Source organism: Bos mutus, chromosome 13, assembly GCF_027580195.1.
Source record: "Bos mutus isolate GX-2022 chromosome 13, NWIPB_WYAK_1.1, whole genome shotgun sequence".
Lineage (NCBI taxonomy): Eukaryota > Metazoa > Chordata > Mammalia > Artiodactyla > Bovidae > Bos > Bos mutus.
This window is the reverse complement of record NC_091629.1, coordinates 31,632,487-31,645,163: the sequence shown is the minus strand read 5'-3', so window position 1 is coordinate 31,645,163 and position 12,677 is coordinate 31,632,487. Positions and strand designations below refer to the sequence as shown.

General features: G+C 46.4%; 1 protein-coding gene and 1 non-coding gene across 2 annotated transcripts in view; both read left to right on the top strand.

Moving 5' to 3' along the window:
• Positions 1-770: 770 nt before the first annotated feature.
• LOC138990583 (U6 spliceosomal RNA) lies at positions 771-877 on the top strand. Its single transcript, XR_011466710.1, has one exon. It is a non-coding gene; the product is annotated as a U6 spliceosomal RNA (small nuclear RNA).
• A 5,512-nt stretch (positions 878-6,389) lies between these two features.
• The window catches only part of RASSF2 (Ras association domain family member 2), a 59,375-nt gene continuing 53,087 nt past the window's right edge, over positions 6,390-12,677 (top strand). The window contains exon 1 of the mRNA XM_005906532.2: positions 6,390-6,700. The gene's annotated coding sequence lies outside the window, so the exon portion shown is untranslated. The remainder of the gene's footprint in view (positions 6,701-12,677) is intronic.

Below are 12,677 nucleotides of genomic sequence, written 5' to 3'. Positions count from 1 at the left end.
TTTGAGGTTATTGATATTTCTCCTGGAAATCTTGATTCCAGTTTGTGCTTCTTCCAGCCCAGCATTTCTCATGAGGTACTCTGCATATAGGTATTTTAGATGCTATGAAAACTTCTTATCAGTGGATAAAGTAAACTCTTAATTAAGATAGTCCTTCCTCATGAAAGATAAACTTGTGGCGTTCAATGACAAAATCTTTGTTACTAAAATGTCCTTTAGTTCCTCCATTTATGAGAACAAATGGGATCACACTAACAGTCATAAATATAAATATTATCAGCTCACTCAGGCTTTGGCCATCTGACAATACCTCTGTATTGCTTTGGAAGGGGGTGTGTGTAGGAGGAGAGTTCCCCAGGTGCATCTCTCTCACAGGCTCATACATAATCCAGAGGACTCCAGACTTGTGTCCACTAATAACCCAGTCATGTCAGCCTGGATACTTTATCCTATTCTTTTTTTTTCTTTGTATTAAAGACTTTCATTTTTTGTGTTTCCTTTTTCCCCAGGTTTATTGAGGTATAATTGACATATGGATTTAAGGGGTACAGTGTGATGATTTGATGTATATATATATATTGTAAAATAATTACACCCATAAAGTTATTTAACTAATCCATCACCTCACACAGTTACCTTTTTAAAAAAATTCCGCTACATTCTTTAACAGTTAGCTACTGCCATGTAACAAACTGAGGCAGGAGATAGATGGGCCCCAGGCTGAACAGTTTCTCCCCTGTGTATAGAAACTCTATAAAATCAGGATGATAGTGCTCGCTTCGGCAGCACATATACTAAAATTGGAACGATACAGAGAAGATTAGCATGGCCCCTGCGCAAGGATGACATGCAAATTCGTGAAGCGTTCCATATTTTTAGATCAGTCTTATGGACTCTGTGGGAGAGGGAGAGGGTGGGGAGATTTGGGAGAATGGCATTGAAACATGTACAATATCATATATGAAACGAGTTGCCAGTCCAGGTTCGATGCACGATACTGGATGCTTGGGGCTGGTGCACTGGGACGACCCAGAGGGAGGGTATGGGGAGGGAGGAGGGAGGAGGGTTCAGGATGGGGAACACAGGTATACCTCTGGCGGATTCATTTCGATGTTTGGCAAAACTAATACAATATTGTAAAGTTTAAAAATAAAATTAAAAAAAAAAAAGGATGATGGAGGAGGCTGGGCCCTGCTCAGATAAGAGTAAAAGACAACATATTCTTCATTCTCCAAGTTAAGGAGACCTCCTGACTACACATGTGCCAGAAGACTCCTTGGAGGTCAGAAAGGGAAGGGGCAGCACATCATTGTAAGTGATGACAACCACCCATAAGCCTCTTCACTAGAATCCATCTTGACTAAGAGATAAACATGCACATATGAGAGGTTCTTGAAACATACCAACTATGGCCTCAGAACCAGGCAAATCAAAATGATTGGCCAAAGGAAAACTGGAAGAAATTCCCCATAAAAGTTATTCAAATTGCCACTAGGGTGTGACTCAATGACACGAGTCTGCCCATGTGTCTATTCACACATACTGTACTCTTTTTCCTCCTTGTTTCACTATTTTCCATTTTTGTAGGAATTTTTTTTCAGCTGATCACTAGTCCAATGGCTAGGATTTGACACTCTCGGCACTGTGACCTGACCTCAATCCCTGGCCAGGAACTAAAGTTCTGCTTCGAGTTGCTGTAGGCTGAGGCCATCCAAGATCAAAACTGCCTCAAATTTAGTGACTTAGAATAACAACCATCTATTTACCTTATGCTTTTATTGGTTGGCTATTTGGGCTAGATTCAGCTGGGCTCCCCCATGCATCGGTGGTCAATTCTGGGTTGGGTAAGGGGCTTTAGTGATCTTGTTTGTAGTCTCCCATACATCTGGGGCCTTGGATGACTAGCTGGGCTGCCTTTTCTCTGGGACATTCTCCAGCCAGCTAATGCATGTTTATTCACATGGCAGAGCAATGTTCCAATAGAGCAGAACACTGCAAGGTTTCTTGAGGCCCAGGTTCTGAAGAGGTACAGTATGACTTCTGCCACATTCTAATGTATTGGCCAAAGCAAGCTGCAATGTCAACCCAGATTCAAGGTAGATAAGGAGACTCTACCTCTGTGAGAGGAACTGCCAAGTGTATGCAGAAAGAGGATACTTGTAATCATTCTGGCAATCCATCTACCACTTTCTGGGTAATGTTGTCAACATACCAAGATCTTGAATTTGAGAAGCTGAGTGTTAGAGTGTTGTTACCTTAAATATTACTTAGCAGCAGGATCCCCAAGCATGTCTGGTTGAGCCCCAGAGTATCCCTGAAGTTTATGACCCAATCTGTTCCTTTAAGTTATGACTTAGAGCCTCTTTTATCTTCTCAACCCCTCCCCTCACTATTTGTTGAGGGAATCAGGTTGGAGGCAAAGCTCAATGACAACCTCACCTCCTTTCTTTCAACTAAAGCTTTGTTACTGGGTCAAACTTGGTTTCTTCTTTCTCTAGAATGAAGATTATCTCCCAAGAGGGCCTTTTTTTCACCTCTCAAACAGATTTCTAGATAGCCCACTATGCTAGTGTGCCAGACATGTCCAGATGTATTGAGGTGCCAGGGGCAGACCTCACTTAGGCTTCCCAATTTCTCTATTAACTCACTGGATCCTCCTTTGCAGATTCTCACCTCCTACATTGCAGATGGAAAAAATGGAGTCTGATGTGATAAACAGTCCTGCTGGTCTCCTTAGTTTAAAAATTCTGAGTTATTCCTCTCTTTCCAGCTCTCTCCAAGATGGATCTTTAGGGGATATTCTCTTCCCTTCTCAAGGCTAGTGCCTCAGCTCGCTTGACTGCCCTGCAGAGGGACTGCTTTGCACCATCCCTTGAAAGCAGAATGCTGAGGGGTGGTGTCCCCATTCATCAGTGTTTGGTTGGCAGATACCGCTAATATCTGCAGCTTGTATACCTCATGGTTTGGGTGCTCCATTCTCCTTCAGAGCTCTGCAGTGCTCCCTGTCTTCTCTAACCTTAACTCAGCCCTCACCAATGGTCCTCTGAGTCCCCATCAGCTTCCAGGGTCAACTTGCCCTCTCCGAGTTGGGTCTTAGAGCAGATGTTTTGTGTCACCTTCCCTCAGCCCACTGTTCACTCCCAGCATAGCTAGGGTGGGCAGCTCCACGCACAGTAGTTCCTCCTACCTCAAGTGTCAACGGCAGTGGTTCTGGCTTTTCTACCTCAGATGTTTCCTTGAGATCAAAGATATTCACACAACCAGGAAGTAAGAAGAGGTAAACTTTCTTGGGAATAATCCTCAACTGTTGTGGAATGAGAGTCAGTGGATAAATTTCCAGCTGCCTGACCTTCAGAGAGAACAATTCTGAGGTGCATTTTAGAGTTGCTTAGAGGCCCCAAAGGAATGCAGGACCAGTTGTATATACTGTATTAACTTTTTCTCCTTGTTTGTCTCATGCCACTGCTTTCTGAGATCTACTCCTAATTACATGACTTACACCCAAGTTCTTTCCTCACATTCTGCTTGAGGAAGCTCAAACTAAGATTGGTGCAACAGAAGGGCATGGTTCACCCTTTAGCTTTCTTCTGAGGTCCCTGGTCCTTGGGAGCAGGTGAGAACTCTACATCAGTTCCATGCCATGCAGGAACTGTGGGTGACCCCAGAAAGCTAAACCCAGGCCCTCCCTTTGGGTAACATAAACAATCCACTAAGTTGACTTTAATGAGGCTCCCCTCCACCCTCGGGTCAGTGTCTGAGAACCTTGGAGAAAGAAGGAGGCAGCCAGTGAGGTGATCTCCTCTATTTTATCCCCAGAACTCCCTTTGGTCCATCAACATATCTTCGCACTCTGGTTGAAATCACAAACAAAGAAGTTGTAGCATTTCCTACTGTCTATATCCCCTACTTTTCCTTCCCTTCCCCCAGAAAACAGTGCAATTGAAGAGTAGGCTTTGGACCTCCTGACTTCTCTGCATCTCCTGCTTTTCTTCCCAGGCACAAAGTAGAACTCTGATCTTGGTAGGCAAAGTCTGCCTCTTGAGATGTTACAGGGGAAGATAGAACAATATTGAAAATCATTTTCTCTGACCATGCTTGATACTTCTGTCACTGTTTCGCTAAAGAGAAAAGGGAAATCAGCTTTGAGACTCCAAGCTCCTCAGTGACCTCCTTGCTCTTTAAATTTGTGCAGTCCCAATATGGTAGCTACTAACCACATGTCACTGTTATGCACTTGAAATGTGACTAGTGGAACTGAATATTAAGTTTATGTAAGCTTAATTATTAAAACAAATTTAAAAACTGATAATTCAATTATTGGGAAATTTTAAGCATGTTGGAACAACTTGGGTACATGTGAATATACTTTTTTCAAGTGAAAGTTTCATAAAACCTTAATACAGATCAAATATTTTTAAATTTTTATTTCAAAATTTAATCCTCAAATTGAGAGTTTCTGAAAAGACCCTGATGCCTGGAAAGATTGAGGGTAGGAGGAGAAGGGGACAACAGAGGATGAGATGGTTGGATGGCATCACCAACTCAATGGACATGGGTTTGGGTGGACTCCGGGAGTTGGTGATGGACAGGGAGGCCTGGCATGCTGTGGTTCATGGGGTGGCAAAGAGTTGGATACGACTGAGTGACTGAACTGAACTGAAGTGTAAATACATACCTGATTTCAACCTTAATACAAAAATGGAATGTAAAATATTTTATGAATAACTTTCTTTATATTGTCTACACATTGAAATAGTAATATTTTGGTTATGTTGGTTTATATAAAATATATTGTTAAAATTAATTTCACTTTTTTTGTTTTTTACTATTTTTAATGTGACTAGAAGGTTTTAAATTGCATCTGTGGGCATGCATTGTATTTCTACTGGAGGATGGCTCTAGAAATACTTTTCTGCTGCTGCTTTGAGGTCATGTGCCTCCTGGGGTAGAAGTTTGCAAGAAAACATAAAAAATTATCTGGCTGCTTTCTTCAACAGGAGCGTTAAGCCCCAGTGATGGAAGTGATGGCCACTCTTTGGCATATGTCTGGGGTGCAGGGAAGGCCAGTCTATGATGAAAGAGAAGAGTTGGCTTCTCAGAGAAGACCTTCTGGGTTACTGGAAGCCCTTCAAGTTCTGTATTTGCTTCTTACGGAGCTCTGCCTGTAATTTTGACCTTAATGTTGGAGGGAAATCCTCATGTCCTCAAAATACATTTCCCTGAAGGTGCTCCTATTACCTGCAAAGCAAAGAAGCTTACTGAGAATTAACTCCAAAGTTTGGGGGGTGGGGGAGGGGGGATTAATGATTGAGCTTTGTGTTTTACAGCTCACTGGGAAGGAGCCAGAAGAGTTTTTTCCTATAGAAAAAGTTGATCAGTGGTCTCCTTGTTCTGGGGTAGCTGACACAGCTTTCACCACTAACCTTCAGCTGCATTTTGGATTCAAAAGACTTTTGTGGCCAGCCTGGGAAGCAGATCACCATTTATAACATTGTTTCTAAGGGAAACACATTGCATGCACCAAACAATGAATTTATAAAGTGTGTCTGGCTTCCAGGAGGGATGAGCTGACCTAGCTGTATCCTGAGGTATAGTTTAACCCTTAGTCTCTGACACCAAAAGGCCTGGAGATCAACTCTACAGGGCTGGAGTATGTATGTTAGTCGCTCAATCGTCTCTGACTCTGCGACTCCATGGACTATAGCCCGTCAGGCTCCTTTGTCCATGGAATTCTCCAGGCAAGAATACTGGAGTGGCTTGCCATTCCCTTCTCCAGGGGATCTTCTTGACCCAGGGATAGAACCCAGGTCTCCTGCATTGCAGGAAGCCCATAGTATGTTTGTGGGGCTGGGGAGAATTGCGATAAGGAGGGAACAGATAAAGCGCCCCTCATCTGGGGTACTCTAGGGATCCCTGTACACTGAGAGGCCATGGAGGCTCAGGGATGACTAAGAGGGGGAGGTGAGAGGAGGACAAAGAAACTTGGCCTGTATATTGCTGTCATGTGTGCCAGCCCGCGAAAGCCCGCGAAGTCCAAAGGGCCTTGCTCAGCTCAAACCCTTTCTGGAATAAGCAGGTGTTAGAAAAAATATCCCATATTCTCTGCTTGGGGAATCCAGGGCGCTCGACGAGGGCTTCGCGGGGAGTGGCTATCACGGTCCAGAGCGAGCCAAGGGCCAAGACTACATCCCTTTCGGAGGTTTCGGAGAATGCAGTGAATGAGCCAGCTCATCCTCCCCACCCTCTTACTTCCAACCCTCCACCCCAGGCCGGAAGAGGCGCCTGCAGCCTGAGCCCCGACTCGCAGGAGGGAAGGAGGCGACGCGCAGCCACAGCTTTGTCTGGGAGGGAGGGGAGAAGCCCCGCCCCCAGGGGGCGGGGGGCCGCGAGAGGAGGGGGAAGAAGAAAGGCCAGGGAAGCAGGGTGGAGGGAGAGGTGGAGAGCTAGAGAAAAGAGTAAGGGAGGGCGGTCAGATCCGATAGAGGCAGATAAAGACAGAGGGGCAGGAGAGAGGACGAAAAAGGGCGGAGGGGGGCGGGGCGCCCGACCCCCAACTGCGCGGCTGCAGCAAGCTCTGCCGAGCTGCTAGGGAGCCTGGCCCGCCGACTGCTGAACGAGCTCCGCGGCCACCCCCGCCCCCCTACTTTCCAATTCCACGGTCCCCGCAGCGCGCGCGAGATGCAGCCGGTTCCGGACGCAGGCAAGGCGCGGGGCGCGGGCGGCTGGGAGCGAGGCTCCCGGAGCAAGTTGCGGGGCGCGAGGTGTGGCGCACTGGGCGGTCCTCTCTCCCCCGGCGGAAAGTTTTCTCGCAGTGTCCCCCGCTTCCTCCGTGTCAGCCCCTCAGTCCCTCAGCGCCTGTTCTCCTCTCTCCTTTCCCAGACGCTGGGGGTTCCAGGGCGTGCGGACTCCGCTGGGGCCGCGTAGGCGCGGAACCCCGGCCAGCCCGCCTTCTGAGGGACAGAGTGGTCCAGGCTCGTCCTTCCCCCTCGATTCCCTGGGGGGTTCTTCCTTCTCTCCGCGCCAAGGGCGGCGTCAGGAAGCCCTCCCTACCCCCCTACCCCCCCCCCGGCCACCTTATTCCCGGGGTCCCCCGGGACTCCCTGGCGAGAAGTTGCCGGGCGGGCAGGTGCAGGGACCTCAGGCCCGACAGCCCGGGGGCTTGGGTGGGTGGTGGTGTCCGATCTTAATCCGGTTCTCTTCTTCCCGATTCCCGACTGAACCGAGGGTTCCCTGGAGGCGAGTTCCAACCAACAGCGCCTGAGCCTCCCTTGGCCTTCAGAAGGGCGTTGGACGCCTAGGGCCCTGGGTCCTCCTTGCACTTCCCCTTTGCCGGCTCGTGGCCTGCCTCCAGAGCCTGAGGTCGTTGAGAACCTCAGCTTTGCGTCCTGCCTCACTGAAGAGGCAAGTGCCTTGGGCCGACTCTGGCCACCACTGCATTTTGAGCGCCTGCATTGCACTCAGTTCCTAAGCTGGGAGAGCCCTAGGGACAGAGAGAGGCACAGTGGCCTGACAGGGAGACATGCGGCTCCATTTTATCCTGGGGCGCTCTTTGGGTCCTGAGTTGCTCACTGCACCTCTGCCCCTCAGTGACAGAAGGAGCTGAGGGCCAGGCTTCTGAACCCTGCGATGCACTTTATTCCCAGGTGTGTGGAATCTGGATCCCTAGAGCTTGTTCTCCCAGAGAACAGAGTTGTCTAGAGCTGGCCAAGTTCATAGTATGTACTTTACATGTGATGAGTGAATGTAGGCACCAATGAGCTGACAAATAACAATTCCTGTCACAGTTGATCTTGGTACAATGGGAAGAAAGAAACAATGATTCTTTTAAACAGCTGTGAGACAGAACCAGGGGCCTTCTTTCCAGAGCATCTGGTTGAAGAATCTGGGGATGGATTTATTTTATTCATCAATCTACATTTACTTACTGGAAACTTTTTCTTCAGGTGGTCTGAAGAATTAAACCTCTTGTGGCTAAGCTATATTACATTGTTTGAGAAGAGGTTTTGTTTGTTTGTTTGCTTGTTTTTGTTGTTTTGTTTTAAACTTGTGTCCAAACTCAGTGTTTAGGGACTAAAATTGAAGTCAGCCTGCAAGGTGCCCATTTGGGATGAGAGACTCGAGTAAGGCCATGAGTATGGGCAGCAACTGTGCTTTCTCCTCTGAACAGGTCAGCCTGATGCCTGGGAGCTGCAGCAATCCAGTGGGCCTCAAGGGGATGGAAGAGGGCCTCAAAGGATGGCTGAGCTCAGAGAGGCAGGGTAGCTTTAGAAAGAGGGTAGTTCTTGCCCTGGGGTAAGGATGTAGAGATGCCTGGGAGTCTGGGCTGGTTCAATTCAGGATTCCCTGGGCTAAGAAAGCTGGCAGGTGAATCCTGCTCCTCCTTCAGAAAAAGGGAGAGCAGAAGTGGAGTACTGAGTAGATCTTTGACATGCAACCTAAACACACCCCATGTTCCTCTGTCCTTGTTTTTATGCTGGTGAAATCCAGTTAGAATGATGAGGACACCTTTGGCAGACCCGGTTGAGAGAAGGCCAGGGGACCTGGAGCCCCTAGTCACATCCTTGTCCAGGGGAAGGTAATATGCCCTCTGCACCTGGCCGAGCAGGCCAGGGCCTGCGCAGTATCTGCCCCTGCTGTATTTCTAGCTGGCAGCATCCCCACCCTCCTGAGAGTGGTTTCACCCTGCTCCAGAGTCCACGTCTCTGGGGTTCATGCAGAGGTGGGACGAGATTATCAAAGAATCCCTTGGAGAGCTTGGGGAAACTGGACGATCCCAAGAGCAGTCTCAGGATTTGTCCACATTCCTTTTCCTCTGCCCAGAGTGAGAAACTGGGAAGGTCTCAGCAGTGTTTTGGGGGATGGAACAAGACATCCAGTCTGTCTTCAAGCCATAGTTGCAATTTATAGGGTTTATAAAACTAGGGCAGTTGTCCTTTTCTGCACCTCCTCGCTCATCCCACTACTCATCACAATATGGTCCAGTTATTTATCCCAGTGACATACCGTGCTATTTAAACACTCCCTGCCTCTCCAGAAGAATTTTAAATAAATCCTTAAGGCTGGGTTAGCTACCACAGGCCCATGATTGCTGACTTCAATTGTTTGATTATTTGTGGGTTCCTATGGAGGACGTGGTGGGGGAGGGGATGGAGCGGGAGGCAGAGGGGAAGCAGAGCGCAGTAAACAGGAACATCCTCCAGATTCCATTGGCTAGGTGGCCAGGAGGTCATTTTTAATCATCCCTTGGATGGTGGACTCTGGAGCCTGTAATCAGAGGTTGATGCAGCTGCTCAAGGACGACTGCTTGAGGCTGTAGAATTGCTGCCCAAGGCAGCTGTGACTGAACTAGAGAAGGCAACCTCTCACTGAAGAAAGGGCAGGGAATGGGCATTTGGTTAATTCTTGTGGGATGAGCAAAGTGACTTAGAATGGCTTTTCCTAATCCTTATGTTGATAAAAATTAGCAAAAAGATACATTTTATTTCCTTGGACATATTACACCAAGGTCATTTGGCAAATACATTTACTTTTACCAGCATGGCACTTTGCCCATAGTCTTAGTTTGATTAACTGCTCCTTTCTATAATGAAAAAGGTATTGGGTTTGGAGTTTGAATGACTTTCAAATTTTCTAGCTGCATAATCTTGGGCAATGGAATAGATGCTGTCAGCATCCATTCTGTGTTCCCTTGACCTCAACCAATGCTGTTGGGAGCAAGTGTATAAATGCTCCAGCTCCCTCACTTCTCTGCTGGGGCAGCTTTGGGGCATATTCTATGCTGTCTTTCAGAGTTGCTTAGTAAGACCATTTCACAGTTGCTTATAATAATAACTGACTCCTGTCACTGGCTGCCTTCCCTTCCCTCTTTCACTTTCCCACTCCCTTTCCACTTGGACTTGAATCCTTGCCCTATGGTCAACCTCTGGGGGAACCAACCTAAGTCTTTAGTTTGTAGTTAAAAGTCATTTTAAGTCTTTGCCTCTCCATAGAGAATAGATCTTGCCAAAGGGGAGGAGTGCAGGAGAGGGTTGGATTAGGAGTTTGGGACCAGCAGATGAAAACTATTATATGTAGAATGGATAAACAACAAGGTCATATTGTGCACCACAGGGAACTATATTCAATATCCTGTAATAAACCATAACGGAAAAAATAAAAATAAACCTTGGTTCTGATAAAAAGTGGAAGATTCCTCCCACCCAGCAGGACCTGAAAAGCTTGGGGCCATGTTTCCAGCTACTTCCAATGTCACTGCATCCAGGAATTGTTCCCTGACTGTGCCCCATGGGAGTATAGCCCCCTCGTTTGCATTCTCATTCACATTTTGCCCATCTCTTTCTTCCTTGTTCGGTTGTTGTCTCTCTCTCACCTTGTGCAATTTGAGAGCTGAGTCCTTGACTGATACTTCAGTAGCATCCTGCAAAATGCTTTTGACATCTTGGATTCCTTTTAAATATGGTTGAGTTAATAAAAAGTGAGAAGAAAAAAAAAGGCTCTGAGTCTCAGTTTCCCCAACTGAATGATGGAAATGATAGCTGTCTCACTGTGATACGTGCTCAGACACAGCGAGCATCCGGCAAACGTTTGCTGGCTCTTTGAATAGTACAGGTGAGGCTGTGATGGATTTGGGAATGGGTATTGTGGTGGACCATGAAGAATTATGCTTTGGAGAGAGAGGCTCGAGAGCCAGTAGGAGCCAGCTCCAGCACACGCCTGGCCTTGACCGGACTGGGATGTGATCAGTGTCTTAATTTCCGATTTTGTACACAGGTGAGGAGGATAAGAATTACCTAGGTAATTACTAGGAGAAGGCGATGGCAGCCCACTCCAGTACTCTTGCCTGGAAAATCCCATGGACGGAGGAGCCTTGTAGGCTGCTGTCCATGGGGTCGCAAAGAGCCAGACACAACTGAGCGACTTCATTTTCATTTTTCACTTTCATGCATTGGAGAAGGAAATGGCAACCCACTCCAGTGTTCTTGCCTGGAGAATCCCAGGGACGGGGGAGCCTAGTGGGCTGCCGTCTATGGGGTCACACATAGTCGGACACGACTGAAGCAACTTAGCAGCAGCAGCAGGTAATTACTAGGTAAAAAGAAATACTAGGTGTCGGAACTCCCCTGGCAGAGTCCAGTGGTTAAGACTCCACACTTCTAGTGCTTCCACTGCAGGGGGCGTGGGTTGGATCCTTGTTTGGGGAACTAAGATCCCAGAAGCCATGCAGCATGGCCCAAAATATTTTTAAAAAAAGAATTGTATTAGGTGTCAAAATTTGGGTATGTTCAACTGTGCCCTAAACTGACTGAATCATTGTGTATGAGACACTTATGGGGTTCAGTTAAAAATTATTGAAGTGTCTATGCTATGAGTTTTGGGGTGGAGCCTTGATTTCCTCTCCTCCAAGGGTAGAGATTAGATGATTCCACAGGTCCCTTCTAATCCCTGGTCTCCTCAAGAAGAGTCCATTGCAATCTCCTTCTGTCCATACAAAAAAAACCTTTAACAAAAAAAAACCTTTCATGTGTCTACACAGAGGTTACTCACCATGGGGCATCCAGCACTGGGCCATCCTAGAGTTTTAGTTTTACTATAGTCTTTCCTGCTGGCACAGGAGATTTCAGTGGAACCATCTCAGTAAATTTTGCCTTCCTTGTGTGCCAGTTTCACTTAATGACCTAGGCATGATATGTCCCCAGGAGGACTGGGGAGTGGGTAAAGAGGATATGGAAATGATACGCCCTTTCCTGAACCACTGTGCAAAGTTGTAGACACCCACATGGAATCCAGGAAAAGTTCATGTGGAAGAAGAGACTTCTATATGACAGAATTCAGCCTTCCTGGTTGGGTTTTACTCATAAGGCTCTATTGATAATCCTTCTGAGGGAGTCCCTGATTCAGCAGTTCCACCCAGAGGAATTGGACACGTGCAGAAAAATAAGTGCATGAGCAATGTCCTGTGAAATATTGTTTATAATAATAATAAAACCAAAAATGGAGACTAAATGCCCCCAAATAGTAAATTTGTTAATCATGGTGTATCTCTACATTAAAATACATTAAAATGTGATTACAAAATATTTAGGATATAGATATGTATCTGTTAACATGGAAAAATATACATTTGTAAAGAGTAGGTTACCAAACATTGTGCTGTTGTTGTTACTGTTCAGTCATCCAGTTGTGTCCAACTCCTTAACGACCCCATGGACTGTAGCCCACCAGGCTCTGTCCATGGGATTCCTCAGGCAAGAATACTGAAATGGGTTGCCATTTTCTTCAATTGCCATTTCCAAACAATGTGCTGGTTTTGTAAGGTCCATTTATATTTGCCTCTGAAAGGGTATATGGAAAAATATTAACAGTGATTGTCGTTGACTGGTGGAATTTTGGAAGATTTTAATCTTACATTTTCTTATATTAAGTATTTTCAGTTTTTTATTGTGTTTAAAATATGCACAATATAAAATTCACCTTTTTAACTGTTTTTAAGTGTACAGTTCAGTGGCTGTCTTAGTCCGTTTGAGCTATATTGTATAACAAATGCCACAGAATGAGTGACTTATAAAAAACAGAAACTTACTGCTCACAGTTCTGGAGGCTGGGAGTCAGATCAGGCTGTGAACATGGTCAGGTGAGGGTCCTCTTCAAGATCACAGACTTATTATTATACACTCCTG